Below are 18,604 nucleotides of genomic sequence, written 5' to 3'. Positions count from 1 at the left end.
AGGTTAAAAATTGGTGGATTACACTATGTAGTATTTTAAAGAGGAGGTGTCGCTTGCCATAAATATGCCATATAATTACTCCCATTCGCATCCAAACTCCCTGAACAACACGTCAACACTGAACTTTCCTCCCACTTCTCATCCAACTTGCTATTAGACAACCTGCCATCTGGCTTCCTTCCCCACCACTCCACTGAAACTGCCCTGACCAAAATTACTAAGAACTTCCAAAGCTAGCAGACAATTCTCTATACTCCTCCTTCTAGACCTGTCCTCTGCCTTCAAACCAGTCGACCACTCCCTCCTACGACAAATCCTCTCATCACTTAGCATCAAAGACCTTGCCTTGTTCTGGATCTCCTGATACCTCTCGAACAACACATGTAACATCTTCCATTCCCATACTACCTCCTCATCCTGCCCTTTCTCTGTTGGTGTTCCTCAAGGCTCTGTCTTGGACCCCTGCTCTTCTCCATTTATACCTTTTGGCATGGGACAACTCATAAAGTCCCTTGGGCTGCAGTACCATCTATATGCTGATGATATCTAGATCCAGCTCTCTGCTGTCAAGAATCCCAGATTGTCTATTGAACATAATCTCCTCCTTGTCATCATGCGTCCCAAAGCTCAATGTGGACAAAACGGAACTCCTCTTCGCCCCATCCCACTTAATTTCCCTACCCAATGTATCGATCACAATTAATGACACCACGCTCTCTGCAGTACTGGAAGTCCATTGCCTCAGAGTAACCCTTGATATAGCACTGTCCTTCAAATTGCATATTCATGCTGTTGCAACCTGCATCTCAAAATATATTTCCAGAATCCGTCTTTTCCTCAACCCTGAATCTACAAAAATGTTAATGCATGCCCTCATCATCTCTCTCCTCGACTACTGCAATATCCTCCTCCCTACTAAATCTCTTGCTCCTCTCCAGTCCGTCCTTAACTCTGCTGCCCGATTAATCCACTTCTCGCTACTCCGCTTCTCCCCTCTGCAAATTCCTTTACTGGGTCTCAAGTCCCCAACGAATCTAGTTCAAACTATTAGCATTGAGCTACAAAGCCGTCCATAACCTGACTTTTCCGTACATCTCTGAACTAATCTCCCAATCCTGATACATTCCTACACGTTATCTCCGTTCCTCCTAAGACCTCCTTCTCTCCTCTACACTCAGGTGAGGAACATAAAATTGTCTTCAAGACTTCTCCTGATTGTCCCCCATCCTCCAGAATTCTGTGCCCCAATATATGTCCGATTATCCACAGCATTAATAAAATTCAGACGGAACTTGAAAATCATCTCTTCAAATTAGCTACAGCCTGCAATGACCACGAAGCCACCTCACCATCACTGAAGCTGCCGCAACCCCTCAACCTACTGTCTCCTTCTCCATCATCCTCTAGATTGTAAGCTCGTAAGGCAGGGCCCCCTTCTGTGTACCACTCTGCCATTTTTAGTTTGTTTATTGAAATTTATATTTGTGTTTTGCATGTAACCCTTCTCATGTACAGCACCGAGGAACCAATGGTGCTCTAAAAAAGTAAACCGTAATATGTAAATTATTTTTTTTCTTGCAAGGTGTAACTGTCGCTATTTTCCCAAATCTGGTTGTTTTTTTTTTGTTTGTTTTTTTTTCGCTCCTGCTCCTCTCCATTCCTGAGATATGGCCTTCTCTTCCCTGTACGCAAATAAAGTTTTGTTTCCCAAGTGGGTGTGGTCCTCAACTCTTCTCTGTGGGCGTATAGTAAGGGCCATGTCCAGCTGACAAAAAGGCTAGAGAGGTACAGTATGTGCAGAGAAGAGGGGAACAAATTTCAGGATTGGAGAAAAGTGGAAACAAATTAAAAACAATGCTAGATTCAGGAGAACAGAATAATTTACACAAGATAAAAAAATAATTACTTATTTATGGCAAGTAACAGGTCCTCCTTAACCCGTTCCTTACGTTGGAAATACCGATGCATCCTATTTGGCAGGAAGTTCCTGGAAATTGACGTATCGGTATGTCGACGTGATCATGCAGGCACAGGAGTTGTGCCCAGAATCATCACCGTAGCTTGGCTTAACTGAGAGCCAGTGAGACGACCAGGAAAGGAACATAAAAAGGGGGTTCTGACACGGTGTACTCCCCAAATTACTTGAGAGCTGGCTGGATCACCAACCCGGAGGACACAGCACCCCGGCTGGGGAATGCAACTGGAGAACTGTGAGTAAAAGTGTGGAAACTGCACTCCACTGTGTCCTGATTTATTTACTGTGTCACCTGCCCTGCACCACAACACCATTCACCATCTTTCGCCTCTTAACTGCCCTGGGGCCTAGCTCTACCTGTGGAGAGCTGTAACAACTCTGCTGCATCACCATCGGCCCCAGCGGTCCCCTTTAAGAAGCGTCGGCTATCTCTGATTGCCGAATACCACGGGTGGCGTCACGAACAATCTCACCATAAACTTTATTCCTCTTCATTTCATTACTTTTATTGGACGCCCAGGGCCACGGACCAGGTCGGTGCTGCCGTGACCACCCCCTTAAGAACCGTCGGACCCGACACGAGTACCCCACGGTTCTAGCGGGCGCTCTGTTATGATCCGGCGGTAGGATCTCAAAACTGACCTGATACATATAACCAGAATATTGGGATAAGTTCTGGGGATGTGGAAGCTATACTGACCGCAATCCTGATCCTATCCACACACACTAAGGTAGCCGTGGAGCGTTCCTAAAAACCTAGACGCCTCTTCACAGCCTGAGAAACTGACTACCCCTAGAGAGAAAGCAAAGACCTCACTTGCCTCAGAGAAATAACCCCAAAGTTTTAGAGAGCCCCCCACAAATAATAACGGTGAGTTAAGGGGAAAATACAAACGTAGAAATGAAACAGGTTTAGCAAATGAGGCCCGCTAACACTAGATAGACAGAAAATAGATAGGAATCTGTGCGGTCAGTACAAAAACTATCAAAAATAAACCACGCAGAGAATACAAGAACCCCCACACCGACTCACGATGTGAGGGGCGCACTCTGCACCCCAGAACAACCAGCAAGCGAAAAATCACATAAGAGCAAGCTGGACTGAACTCATAATATACTGAGAAACGTTTTCAAGGAAATAATGAGCAAAATCAACAAGCAAACTTAGCTTCTCCAGCAGGAGACTGGTCACAAGGAATATTCAGGAGAGCTCAGAATCAGACTGCATACATCGACAGCAGGCAACAAATGAAGGGCCAGGTGAATTAAATGGGCCCAGCATGGCAGGAAATGAAGCAGCTGAGCCCAGCCAAGACCAGCCATATCGCTAAAGGCCACCAGAGGGAGCCCAAGAACAAACTCACACAGTACCACTCATGACCACAGGAGGGAGCCCGAGAACGGAATTCACAACAGCGCTCCATGTGCTTGTGCTCCAGGGCGGCCTGTGGGGGTCTGCAAGTGGTGCTCTGAATAGGTATTCTGACGGTTCACTGATCCCTCTCTGATCTGCCCCCTATTTTACATATTGAATATGCTAATGTATTTATTTGAAAAAAACAAATGGTACTTCATCAAAATGGCGTAGCTGGCGGCTACGTATCAGTTTCTGCCTATTGTATTACCTTGTCTAAAAAATAGTCACTTTATCAAAATGGCTCTGCTGGCAGTGCCTGCGCAGTACCATCTATCGTATTCCAATTGATACTACTGCGCAAGCACCTCCGCCAGCTCCTTGTTGCTGCAGCAAAAAAATAAAAAAATTACTACAACAAAATGGTGCCAAAGGCAGCACATGAGCAGTAGCATCTATCGCGTTCCTGTAGATTCTACTGTGCAAGCGTTGCCACAGACGCCTTGTTGCTGGAGTTTTTTTTTTTATGCTACAGCAAAATGGCACCGAAGGCGGCACAAGCAAATTATCATTATCTGCAAACAATCCTGTGAATCTGCGCTTGCGTCAACCACTGTCTTCAGAGGACCTGTGCGCGGGAGCATGCACACAGAGGAAATCCACACTGAAGATAATAACTCAGTCCCCACAGTAAAATAGTTATGAATGATAGAATAATGTTTTAAACCCATCTGTGCTACCAATGTATTAAAATATATGATGAATATCAAAAAACTATATGGCTATATAATAAGCTAGTAATAGAGTGAGATAATATAGGTATATACATAGGGCTATTTAGTATAGGATACTTCAAACACCATATCACATATAAACTGATAAAACATGATTTTTATAGGTACATAGCTATATAGTCAAATATTTATTTAACTGTTATCTATATGTGTATCTATCTGTCCTATCTATGTATTTATCTATCTATCTATCTATCCATTATATATCTATGTATTTATCTATTATCTGTCTAGCGAAAGCTCCTGTCTGTTATGACCCCCAGTGGCACTAAATACCCGCTCAGACAAGATGCTAGTGGCAAAGCAGCACAATACCTCCAAGGCATAGAGGGACAACTCATACCAGGTGTCCAGCTTGGAGAACTAATAGCTGAAGGTCACAGAGGGATCAGGGAGTGCACTGGTTTTGTTGGTCAGGTATTGCTTGACCATTTTTAAAAACTTTTCCCTCCTTGATAAAATTACCTGGTCATCAGGGCATGGACGCTGGGAGGGCGTCATTAACTTGGCCCAGGCCTTTGACAGTGTACATATGCAAGCTGGGTACTGATCCAAAGAGGAATAATGATAAATAGCAATTGGATAAAACTTAACCTTTAATAGGTGTGTATAAAAATACTCAAGATAAACAACATAACAAAACAAAATAGCAGGGAAAAGAAAAGAACCCTTTTTGTGTAAGTGAACCCTGACAAACACAGAATGGAGAAGAAAAGCAAAAAAAACGAATACTAAAAACATACGTATCCAACAGTACTATAGAGTCGCTTGGGCTATGCGTATAATAGGGACAATAGTTCCATAAACACCCAAACTCATGCGCTCCATGTAGGACACGCTCAATTATTTTATATTTAATGGGCTATACCTGTTGTGAATTAGACTTTTTTGGCTCCCTCTAGTGGTTACTAGTGATATGACTCTGGGATTTCCTTCCCTCTGTCTGCACCCATCTGGGTCGTTACTTCAGGGGTGTTGCTATATAAACCTCCTGGAACCTTAGTCCAGTGCCTGGCATCGGTGTTATCAGACACATTCTGTTTGCTCCTGTTTGCTGGTCCTGGTTCGTGTTAAATTAAGCTAAGTCTTGCTTCTTTGTTTTTTGGGTTATTTGTTTGCTATCATTTTTGTCCAGCTTGTACTAAATGTGATTCCTGACCTTGCTGGAAGCTCTAGGGGGCTGGTGTTCTCCCCCCGGGCCGTTAGACGGTTCGGGGGTTCTTGAATTTCCAGTGTGGATATTTTTGATAGGATTTTTTGCTGACCATATAAGTTATCTTTCTATATTCTGCTATTAGCTAGTGGGCCTCTCTTTGCTAAATTCCTAGCTCATTCTTATGTTTGTCTTTTCCTCTTACCTCACCGTTATTATTTGTGGGGGGCTTCTATCCAACTTTTTGGGGTATTTCCTCTGGAGGCAAGAAAGGTCTTTCTTTTCCCTTCTAGGGGTAGTTAGCTCTCCGGCTGGCGCGAGACGTCTAGGATCAACGTAGGAACGTTCCCCGGCTGCTGGTATTTGTGGTGCTAGGATTAGTTATATGGTCAGCCCAGTTACCACTGCCCTATGAGCTGGTTTTCTGTATTTACTGACTTAGCATTATTCCTGAGACCCTCTGCCATTGGGGTCATAACAGTATGCCAGGCCTATATTGAATGTTTAAAGCATTGCAGAAGTGGGATAATAAGAAAGGAAATTCTGAGTTGTTTTTTTTCCTTCCTTCTCTTCCTTCCCTTTACCTTTGAGTGGCGTGTGCTTGCTGCAGACATGAATGTGCAGACCTTGATTACAAGTGTTGACCAGCTGGCAGCTCGTGTGCAGGGCATTCAAGATTTTGTTACCAGTAGTCCTATGTCTGAACCTAAAATACCTATTCCGGAATTGTTTTCTGGAGATCGATTTAGGTTTAGGAATTTCAAGAATAATTGTAAATTGTTTCTTTCTCTGAGACCCCGTTCATCTGGAGATTCTGCTCAGCAAGTTAAAATTGTTATTTCTTTTTTGCGGGGCGACCCTCAGGATTGGGCTTTCTCGCTAGCGCCAGGAGATCCGGCATTGGCGAATATTGATGCGTTTTTTCTGGCGCTCGGATTGCTTTACGAGGAACCCAATCTTGAAATTCAGGCAGAAAAAGCCTTGCTGGTTATTTCTCAGGGTCAGGATGAAGCTGAAGTGTATTGCCAAAAATTTCGGAAATGGTCCGTGCTTACTCAGTGGAATGAGCGTGCTCTGGCCGCAAATTTCAGAAATGGCCTTTCTGAAGCCATTAAGAATGTGATGGTGGGTTTCCCCATTCCTACAAGTCTGAATGATTCTATGGCGCTTGCTATTCAAATTGACCGGCGTTTGCGGGAGCGCAAAACCGCTAATCCTCTGGTGGTGTTGTCTGAACAAACACCTGATTTAATGCAATGTGATAGAATTCAGACTAGAAATGAACGGAAAAATCATAGACGTCAGAATGGGTTGTGTTTTTACTGTGGTGATTCTACACATGTTATATCAGCATGCTCTAAACGCCTAACAAGGGTTGTTAGTCCTGTCGCCATTGGTAATTTGCAACCTAAATTTATTTTGTCTGTGACTTTAATTTGCTCTTTGTCTTCTTACCCTGTTATGGCGTTTGTGGATTCAGGTGCCGCCCTGAGTCTTATGGATCTGTCATTTGCCAAGCGCTGTGGTTTTGTTTTTGAACCGTTAGTAAATCCTATTCCTCTTAGAGGTATTGATGCTACGCCATTGGCGGAAAATAAACCGCAGTTTTGGACGCAGGTGACCATGTGCATGACTCCTGAACACCGCGAGGTGATACGTTTCCTGGTTTTACATAAAATGCATGATTTGGTTGTTTTAGGGCTGCCATGGTTACAGACCCACAATCCAGTCCTGGATTGGAAGGCAATGTCTGTGTCGAGTTGGGTTTGTCAGGGAATTCATGCTGATTCCCCGCCGGTGTCTATTGCTTCCTCTACTCCTTCGGAAGTTCCTGAGTATTTGTCTGATTATCAGGATGTATTCAGTGAGTCCAGATCCAGTGCTCTGCCTCCTCATAGGGACTGTGACTGCGCCATAGATTTGATTCCAGGTAGTAAATTTCCTAAGGGAAGATTATTTAATCTGTCAGTACCTGAGCATGCCGCAATGCGTTCATATATCAAGGAGTCTCTGGAGAAGGGGCATATCCGTCCATCCTCTTCCCCTCTTGGTGCGGGATTCTTTTTTGTGGCGAAGAAGGACGGATCTTTGAGACCTTGTATTGACTATCGGCTACTGAATAAAATCACTGTAAAATTTCAGTATCCTTTGCCTCTCTTGTCGGACTTGTTTGCCCGGATTAAGGGTGCCAAGTGGTTCACCAAGATAGATCTTCGTGGTGCATACAACCTTGTGCGCATTAAGCAAGGTGATGAATGGAAGACTGCATTTAATACGCCCGAAGGTCATTTTGAGTACTTGGTGATGCCTTTTGGGCTTTCTAATGCTCCCTCAGTATTTCAGTCCTTTATGCATGATATTTTCCGGAAGTATCTGGATAAATTTATGATTGTTTATCTGGACGATATTCTGGTTTTCTCTGAAGATTGGGACTCACATGTGGAGCAGGTCAGGATGGTGTTTCAGGTTTTGCGTGAGAATGCCTTGTTTGTTAAAGGCTCAAAGTGTCTCTTTGGAGTACAGAAAGTTCCCTTTTTGGGGTTTATTTTTTCCCCTTCTGCTGTGGAGATGGACCCAGTCAAGGTCCGAGCTATTCATGAGTGGACTCAACCCACGTCAGTTAAGAGTCTTCAGAAGTTCTTGGGTTTTGCTAACTTCTACCGTCGTTTTATCGCTAATTTTTCTAGCGTTGTTAAACCTTTGACGGATATGACCAAGAAAGGTTCTGATGTTGCTAACTGGGCTCCTGCAGCCGTGGAGGCGTTCCAGGAGTTGAAGCGCCGGTTTACTTCGGCGCCTGTTTTGTGCCAGCCTGATGTCTCACTTCCCTTTCAGGTCGAGGTGGATGCTTCTGAGATTGGGGCAGGGGCCGTTTTGTCACAGAGAGGCCCTGGTTGCTCGGTAATGAGACCATGTGCCTTCTTCTCTAGGAAGTTTTCGCCTGCTGAGCGGAATTATGATGTGGGCAATCGGGAATTACTGGCCATGAAGTGGGCATTTGAGGAGTGGCGTCATTGGCTCGAGGGTGCTAAGCATCGTGTGGTGGTCTTGACTGATCACAAAAATTTGATGTATCTCGAGTCTGCTAAACGCTTGAATCCTAGACAGGCCCGCTGGTCATTGTTTTTCTCCCGTTTTGACTTTGTGGTCTCGTATTTACCAGGTTCAAAGATTGTGAAAGCTGATGCTCTTTCAAGGAGCTTTGTGCCTGACTCTCCTGGAGTCACAGAACCTGTTGGTATTCTTAAAGAAGGAGTTATTTTGTCAGCCATTTCTCCTGATTTGCGACGTGTGTTGCAGAGATTTCAAGCTGGTAGACCTGACTCTTGTCCACCTGACAGACTGTTTGTTCCTGATAAGTGGACCAGCAGAGTCATTTCCGAGGTTCATTCCTCGGTGTTGGCAGGTCATCCGGGAATTTTTGGCACCAGAGATCTGGTGGCTAGGTCATTTTGGTGGCCTTCCTTGTCACGGGATGTACGGTCATTTGTGCAGTCCTGTGGGACTTGTGCTCGAGCTAAGCCTTGCTGTTCCCGTGCCAGCGGGTTGCTCTTGCCCTTGCCTGTCCCAAAGAGGCCTTGGACACATATTTCCATGGATTTCATTTCTGATCTCCCGGTGTCTCGGGGTATGTCTGTCATCTGGGTGGTATGTGATCGCTTTTCAAAGATGGTCCATTTGGTGCCTTTGCCTAAGCTGCCTTCCTCTTCCGATCTGGTTCCTGTGTTCCTTCAGAATGTGGTTCGTTTACACGGCATTCCTGAGAATATTGTGTCTGACAGAGGATCCCAGTTTGTTTCCAGGTTCTGGCGATCCTTTTGTGCTAGGATGGGCATTGATTTATCGTTGTCGTCTGCCTTTCATCCTCAGACTAATGGACAAACTGAGCGAACTAATCAGACTCTGGAAGCTTACTTGAGGTGTTTTGTTTCGGCAGATCAGGATGATTGGGTGACCTTCTTGCCGTTGGCTGAGTTTGTGCTAAATAATCGGGCTAGTTCCGCTACTTTGGTTTCGCCATTTTTCTGCAACTCTGGTTTCCATCCTCGTTTTTCCTCGGGACATGTGGAGCCTTCTGACTGTCCTGGAGTAGATTCTGTGGTGGATAGGTTGCAGCAGATCTGGAATCATGTGGTGGACAACTTGAAGTTGTCACAGGAGAAGGCTCAGCGTTTTGCCAACCGCCGCCGCGGTGTGGGTCCCCGACTTCGTGTTGGGGATTTGGTGTGGCTGTCTTCTCGATTTGTTCCTATGAAGGTCTCCTCTCCTAAATTTAAGCCTCGCTTCATCGGTCCTTACAAGATATTGGAAATCCTTAATCCTGTGTCCTTTCGCTTGGATCTTCCAGTTTCGTTTGCCATTCACAACGTGTTCCATAGGTCTTTGTTACGATGCTACGTTGTGCCTGTGGTTCCTTCTGCTGAGCCTCCTGCTCCGGTGTTGGTTGAGGGCGAGTTGGAGTACGTGGTGGAGAAGATCTTGGATTTTAGTCTCTCCAGGCGGAGGCTTCAGTATTTGGTCAAGTGGAAGGGTTATGGTCAGGAGGATAATTCCTGGGTGGTTGCCTCTGATGTGCATGCGGCCGATTTGGTTCGTGCCTTTCACGCTGCTCATCCTGATCGCCCTGGTGGTCTTGGTGAGGGTTCGGTGACCCCTCCTTAAGGGGGGGGTACTGTTGTGAATTAGACTTTTTTGGCTCCCTCTAGTGGTTACTAGTGATATGACTCTGGGATTTCCTTCCCTCTGTCTGCACCCAGCTGGGTCGTTACTTCAGGGGTGTTGCTATATAAACCTCCTGGAACCTTAGTCCAGTGCCTGGCATCGGTGTTATCAGACACATTCTGTTTGCTCCTGTTTGCTGGTCCTGGTTCGTGTTAAATTAAGCTAAGTCTTGCTTCTTTGTTTTTTGGGTTATTTGTTTGCTATCATTTTTGTCCAGCTTGTACTATATGTGATTCCTGACCTTGCTGGAAGCTCTAGGGGGCTGGTGTTCTCCCCCTGGGCCGTTAGACGGTTCGGGGGTTCTTGAATTTCCAGTGTGGATATTTTTGATAGGATTTTTTTGCTGACCATATGTTATCTTTCTATATTCTGCTATTAGCTAGTGGGCCTCTCTTTGCTAAATTCCTAGCTCATTCTTATGTTTGTCTTTTCCTCTTACCTCACCGTTATTATTTGTGGGGGGCTTCTATCCAACTTTTTGGGGTATTTCCTCTGGAGGCAAGAAAGGTCTTTCTTTTCCCTTCTAGGGGTAGTTAGCTCTCCGGCTGGCGCGAGACGTCTAGGATCAACGTAGGAACGTTCCCCGGCTGCTGGTATTTGTGGTGTTAGGATTAGTTATATGGTCAGCCCAGTTACCACTGCCCTATGAGCTGGTTTTCTGTATTTACTGACTTAGCATTATTCCTGAGACCCTCTGCCATTGGGGTCATAACAGAGCGTGTCCTACATGGAGCGCATGAGTTTGGGTGTTCATGGAACTATTGTCCCTATTATACGCATAGCCCAAGCGACTCTATAGTACTGTCGGATACGTATGTTTTTAGTATTCGTTTTTTTTGCTTTTCTTCTCCATTCTGTGTTTGTCAGGGTTCACTTACACAAAAAGGGTTCTTTTCTTTTCCCTGCTATTTTGTTTTGTTATGTTGTTTATCTTGAGTATTTTTATACATACCTATTAAAGGTTAAGTTTTATCCAATTGCTATTTATCATCTTTGACAGTGTACCCCTGACTCTGCTGTGTGTCTCCCTTGCCTCTCCTCCTTGGTTTGCCATGGAAGCCTGCCCCCTGCTGTAAGCATTGTCTGATGGGAATTTTTTCAACATATTTTTCATTTCCCTCCTCCTCTCATTCACGTAGGATAAATGGGACGAAGCATGTGTGGGTACTAGCCTCTTTTGCGCTATCAGCCAGTTTCTGTTCCTTCTCCTCTTCTTCAGCCTCCATCTCCTCAATGTTATTTAATCTGCGCTGAGCAGTTGAGATGAAGCAGGGTAGTATCTCCCTATCTCATGTCTTCCGCTGTCTCCTCCTGGTCCGCATGCAAAGCTTCAAGTTTATTTGTCAGCAGCGACTGTTTAAGTAGGCACAGAAGCGGTATTGTTGCACTGATGATGGCATCATCGCCACTCTCCATCTTTGTGGAGTATTCAATGTTTTGGAGAACTGCACAAATATCTGATATCCATGCCAACTCTTCAGCTGTAATGTGTGGAGGGTGACCAGAATACCGACGGGCATGTTGGACCTGGTATTCCACAACTGGCCTACTCACAAAGCCTTGCCAGCATGTGCAGTGTGGAGTTGCAGTACGTGGTCACGTCGCACACCAGTCATTGAACTGGCACTTGCACGTGCTGCACCAGCGTTGCCAGAGCAGTGGCAGTTATAGCCGGCTTGTGGAATTAGGCGCTGACGTGGCGCACCTTGACAAGAAGCTCTAGCAAATCTAGATATGTTTTCAGAAACAACTGAACCACCAAGTTGAGCACGTGGGCCAAGCCTGGTATGTATGTGAGCTTTCCAACTTCACAGCCACCAGCAGTTCGCATCCATTATCACATACGACCATGAACCCACAACATTACAGGCAGGAGCTGAAGCAATTGAGCCACAAAAGCTTTGGTGATGTAATGGGGAGAATTTTGTGTTCTTGATCTGTATTACAGGCTCTGACCTCACAGGCAGATTGTACTGATAAATTGCACACAGCAGGGTATTTGTATTAAAGAAGGAGAATAAAAGATTTTTTTCCTTTATATAAAACTACTAAAAATTATGAAAAGCACTTCATAATGAAAATAAAAGAAGTCACTTTTAACGTATTGTTTGGGGCATATAGGCTATGTTATGCAGGTCTCATCAACACCAAATATACCTTCTTCAGTTACTAATGTGATACAGTAGGGGAGATCTCAGTTTGAAATTATTTGGAGCATATCTTCTTTGTCACACAGGCCTCATCCACACTGAAACAATTTTTTCTTCTGTGACTAACATCATACAGTAGGGGAGATCTCAGTTTGAAATTGTTGGGAGCATATCTTGTCATACATGCCTCATCCATAATAAGATAATTCTTTGTTCTGTGACTAACGCAATTCAGCACACCATATTTCACCTTGTCATTTGGTGCCATCAAAAGTCAGCTGTGTGCAGAGCTGGTGGAGAGTAAGAAAATCAAATTTTTTCTTGCTAATATTGTGTTTCTATCACACTATCTGGGCAACATGACTAGGAAAAAGCAAGGTCGTGGTGGAAGGGGGATTAGGTTGGTGTTCAAGGTGTACGTGGGGTAGGTAATAATGTTAGTGAAAGCACTCGTTAGTGAAAGCACTCATGAATCAACAATGTCACATCCTATGCAAACACAACTGACAACTTCTCTACTACACTACCTTTCTTTGGCAGACGCACAGCATCTCACTTTGCTGATGAGGCCCAGAAAGAGCATGTGATCAAGTGGATGACAAGCGCAGCTTCAAGTGGCCTCTCCTCCTCTTCCTCTTCCTCCACCTCAACCTCACACCCAGTACAATTCACAGAGGTGGCACCCAAATTACCCTTGCTTCCCTCTGTGTCACAACTCTACAACCGCCCAACTGACTGTAGGGAACCAACCACAGATGGGTGAGTCTGCAGAGCAGTTCACACATTCTATGCCATGGGAATCAGAAGTGTACTTCCAAGCTTCACAGAGTCAAGAGGAGGAAATCATCTGCACCAATGCACAAACATTTTTTTTTATCTTGGATCCGGGGACGAAGTAGGGTTCGACCAGCATCCTGACCCTCGTCAACAGATCTTAACCCCCCGGGGGGAGTAGGTGATCCTGATGAGACTCGGATATCTGAGGCTCACTTGGACTGTACTGTGCTGTCAGGGCAGGAAGAGGACGGGGTGACTCTCAGGGCAAGGAATGTGATAACACCGCAAAGTATGATACAACTCACGTTATCTCCCAACTTTGCAAAAAAAAAACGAGTAGAAGGAAAAGGTGCAATAATTTGACTACTACATGTATGAAGCTTCACATGCGCAATCAACATGCGTTACTCTGGAAATCCCACTGCGCTAAAATGCGGAGCAGCGGACCTCAACAACAATGAGCTGCTCCATCAATCGCATCTGCTGCTTCCTCCTCCTCTGTTACCGTGACAAGTATTGTCATGCAGGTCTCTGACCGCAGAACCTCAGGTTCTTAGCCACCCGCTCCAGTTTGGCTGAGTTAGAGCCCGTTAGCTGTAATGGAAGGGGAAACGCATTTCAAACACTCAAGACGTCCTTTCTCAAAGCTAAATACAAAAAGTCCCATGTGAATTTTATGTAAAATTTAGGAAGAGTCATATACTTTTCCCCTCTTTTTTCATTTTTATTCACATCTTGTGTATGAAATTTTAATTAATTATGCATAATATCATGTGATTTGTATATAACTCTTCCTACGTTTTTCATAAAATTCCCATGGGACTTTTTGTATTTAGCTTTGAGAAAGGACGCCTTGAGTGTTTGAAATGCGTTGCCGCATATGTTTTTGTGAACCAATTCTTGCCATGAATTTTTAACATTTTCTAAATAAACTTTTTTGAACTTCAAAGAAGCTGGAACAATATTTTCCTTCTTTAAATTTATGTCTGCCAGGATGCATTTCACCAGACACTTGGACGAGTAAGCATGGCTTAGGGCGTTACATCTCGCTGACAGGGCACTGGGTGACTCTGGTGGCTGTGGGCAGGTGTTGCTCCTCAAGTCTTGGAATCCCCAAGGCTTGCAGGACAAACCTCTACATTTATCACTTCCCCATTGCTTCTGCCTCCTCCTCTATCTCCTGTAGGGCCTCCACCTGCGCCCTCAACCTCTGCCTTAATGAGTTCCAATGCTGTTGCGTTCCAACAGTGAAGAGCAAATCCCCATCACCTCTGTATTACACAGCAGTCTCCAATGAACCTGCATCCAGGTAAGACCGTGGCAGCCCTACGGTGAGGCAAGCTCACACACGTGCCTTGCTTGGCTCACGTCCTCAACCTGGTGGTGCAACGTTTTCTTTACCACTATCCTGGACTGGATGAGCTGCTGCAGAAAGCACATAAGCTGTGTGCTCATTTCCGAAGTTCGCAGCCCTCAGGTCACTGACTTGCAGCGATACAGAGGTCTTTGTCCATGCCAGTTAACAGGTTGATATGCGATGTGTCGACAAGGTGGAATTCCACTCTGCACATGTTGCAGCAACTGTGGCAGCAGCAGCAACGAGCCCTGATGCAGAATGTCATGTCGTATTGGACCAACGAAGTACAGACATGGTGCAAATCACGTTTACAGAGTGGGCAAAGATTAAGGACCTCTGCACAGTTTTGAAATGGCTACTAAGATGGTTAGCACTGACGACACCATCATCAGCATTCCGGTCATCTACATGCTGGAGCAGACTTTGAATAGCCTGTGGGAGGAGGTGATGGTTCCAGAGGAAGAGGAAGAGGAGGAAGCAGAAGTGGATGTGGAAGGGATAACATTGTCTCAAATTTCCAGGCTGTTGTCACACAGGCGAGTGCCAAGGGATGGTGGATTACTGTGATCGAGGGGGGCTGGTAATAACATACAAACTGTTATCGAAGGTGCAAGATCCGAGGAACAAATGGAGGAGGAAGAGGTGGTGGATGAGCAACTGTCAGATGAAGAGGATAATCCTCCCCTCTCTGTTGTTCGTCGTTGGTGGAGGGGACAGAGGAAACAAGCAATATTGTTACCCAGTCATCAACACAGCATGGGCTTGAACATCATGGTAGAGCCCAACATGTGAGTGCCTTCTTGCTGCACTATCTGCAACATGATCCCGTATAGTTAGTATTAAGAATACTGCTTACTACTGTGTTGCCACTCTGTTAGATCCAGGTTATAAGAGTAAATTTTGCCAGATAATTCCCACCCTGGAAAGGGACCCGCGAATGCTGGAGTATCAAAACACACTTTTCACAACCTTTAGGCTGTGTGCACACGTTCAGGATTTTTCGCGTTTTTTTCACTATAAAAAACTAGATAAAACGCATACATTAAGCATCCTATTATTAGAATGTAATCCGCAATTTTTATGCACATGTTGCATTTTTTTCTGCGCCAGAAGCATCGCTAGGAAAACTGATTGACAGGTTGGTCACACTTGTCAAACATAGATTTTTTATTTTTTTAAATGTTCTATCTTTTTACTATTGATGCTGCATAGGCAGCATCAATAGTAAAAAGTTGATCACACTTGTCAAACACTATGTTTGACAAGTGTGACCAACCTGTCAATCAGTTTTCCAAGCGATGCTACAGATCGGCTGGAAAACGCTAGCATTCTGCAAGCTAATTACGCTTGCAAAACGCTAGTATTTAGCGGGAATACGCATGCCAATTCCGCATGCGATATACCCACGGCAGGAGTTGCGGAATTGCAGCGGAAATTTCCGTGGCAATTCTGCAACGCATGACTTAGCCTAAGTGAGCTTTTCCCCAAGACAGCAGTGAGGCACACAGTGTGCTTTGCAGCTCTAGACTTACAACCTCCAGCACGTCAATTCGTCAATGCCAAAACATTAGCAGCAGCAGCTGTAGTGTAAGTGCCAAAAGCAATTTCTGTGAATCCCTTGACACATTTTTTAGACCAGCCCGTGCACCAGCACAACAGAGTCCAATTCTTACATGTGGTGAACGAATGGAGAGGATGGTGCAGGAGTATCTAAATCTGAATATGAATACCATCAGGGAGGATTTGGACCTTTTTACATTTTGGTCTTCAAAAATGGATGAGTGGCCTGAGCTCGCCTTACACGCCTTGGAGGTTATATCGTGTCCGGCAGTGTTCTCTCAGAATGTTTCTGCAGCGCTGCTGGTGGTGTCCTTATGGATAAGCGCAGTTGACTGTCCTCTGAAAGTGTAGACCGCCTAACTTTCATCAAGATGAACAAGCCATGGATCTACAAGTACTTTTGCACCCCAATTGCACAGAGTAGGCGATGTTGTAGTTTTTAGTGTGCAGCATTGATCTCGCCTAATTGCAGTCTGTGATATATTTAGTGTGGCTTCTGTTCCTGCTGTTGCTGCTGCTGCAGATATTAACACTAATTTGTGGAAATGTAAACTCTCCTTGTTGGGTGTCCATCTACTGGGTTGGCTGCAGTGGATACATGTCCGTCTCTATTATACTATTTCTACTCTCGTGAAATTGATGCCACTTTTGGTGGTCTCTGCCCCTAATTATTTTAAATTTGAAGACTCCTGGTTGGGTCGCCTTCAAGTGTGTTGCCTTTAGCAGTAGGCCTCAACTGCCTTTGAGTCAAGTATCCCTTTTACTATCCTTCCATTTTTCTGACAATAGTAGTCTACAAAACTGATATATGTGCCTTCTGAATAAGGCTCAGCATAAAAGCAGGTTGAGCTGTTGCATGTGGTATTAGGGCTCCCAGCACAGTAGACCTACACTGATGCCTCACCCACCTCGTCTTAATCTGAAGTTCAATTCAAAGTTGTAAATGCTGTCCCACACCCTGATATCTCATGCCTGGATTGCCGCCATGCCCTTCAAAAACTTGTACTGTGGTCATGTCCCTGGTGTCTGCCTCTAATTTGATGTGTTTTGGCAGCTTTTGGGCCCATTTGAAGCTGTTGTGTATGCGTTTGTTTTTGAGTCTCCATCTGCTGGGGGTGGCTGTAGTGAAAGAGATAGCATTCTGAAATAAACTATCTCTACTCTGGTCGCCTTCATGCGTGTTGCCTGTAGCAGAAGGCCTCCACACCCTTTGAGTCAAGTACCCGTGTTACTATCCTTACATTTTTCTGACAATGGTAGTCTACAAAACTGATATTTGCACCACCTGAGTGTGGCTGAGAATGAAAGCAGGTAGAGGTGTTGCATGTGGTATCAGGGCTCCCAGCAAATGGGCCCAACACCGATCCCTCACCCACCTCGTCTTACTGTGACGTTCTATTGAAAGATGTAAATGCTGTCCAAGACCCCGATTCCTCATGTCTGGCTGAATGCTGCAGTGCCATGCTACAATTTGTACTGTGGGTGAATTGAGCCCACTTTCCTGGTGTCTGACCGTCATTTGATGTTTTTTGGCAGCATTTGGGCCCATTTGGAGGTGTTGTGCATGCATTTGTTTTTGTTTTCCATTGACTCCAATGGCATTCGGCGAATATTCAGCGAATATTGCAAAATCGGCGATCATAATCTGAACCGAACATTGAAATATTCGCTCATCTCTAGTTGTATTGATTGAGTGACTAAAAAAATTGACTTTCTTGTAAAATATAATATGGGCAACAAACAGTATTACTACTACACAACTGTAATTAATGAGACCTGGTGACTTCTGACATCATTTTCCTGTCCGTATCTGACTGGCTTCCCATAATTATCATTTGTGGATTGGATCCAATTTTCCAGCCTTCAGCATGTGATGAATCTCTAAAACCAGTCTGACCAGTAAGGCACGGTGTCACGTCTGCTGTGTGTAAATCCGAGTACACAAACATCCCATCATTACATGAAATAATAATTATAGTCACAGGGTCCTGTACACAATCCTACAGCCTCAAGCAATAACAGACATCATTTTTTTCTGTGTATTTTCCAGCAGAGAATTCCCAATAGAAGAAGAAACAGCAGGAAGTACATCAACAGCTCCACGTCCATCCACAACTTTGCGACTGCGATACACAAAATGCTTCCATCCAGAAAATCTGCTCCATATCAATCGAGTGTGGACGTATCGGTCATGTGTCAGACACTGCAGCAGCACTTCAGCTTGTAATGGTGCCAGCAGGAAGAAACCTGCAGTGTTAATGCTCCGGCATACACAGATACTGTGTGATCTTGGCACCTGCAGAGTTAGTGTGTTAAGGGCTGGGGCTCCGAAGTGACCGCTGCCCATCACTGTAAGGACAGGGGCAGAGGATGGTAATTGAGTGGGTGAATTGGTGCGCAGATGCCCCCTTATTTTATACTAGATGGTGGCCCGATTCTAACGCATCAGGTATTCTAGAATATGTATGTATGTATATAGCAGCCACATAGTATATAGCACAGGCCATGTAGTATATAGCAGACAAATACTACGTGGCCTGTGCTATATACTATGTGGCTGCGAGGGGACGGAAGAAGCAGGCGGCGAAACGCGTCGGGATGAAGGGACGCCAGGATCATCGGACGCCAGGATCATCCACACCTTTGGTAATTATTAACCTTTTTCTGCTATATCCTTTTATAATAATCTTGCTGGGTACTGTGTATGAGGTAAAGCAATTGACGTGTGTATTTGATGGGGACTATGTTATCCATAGAGATAG

This window comes from Ranitomeya variabilis, chromosome 3, assembly GCF_051348905.1.
Source record: "Ranitomeya variabilis isolate aRanVar5 chromosome 3, aRanVar5.hap1, whole genome shotgun sequence".
NCBI lineage: Eukaryota > Metazoa > Chordata > Amphibia > Anura > Dendrobatidae > Ranitomeya > Ranitomeya variabilis.
Note: the sequence above shows the minus strand (reverse complement) of the source record.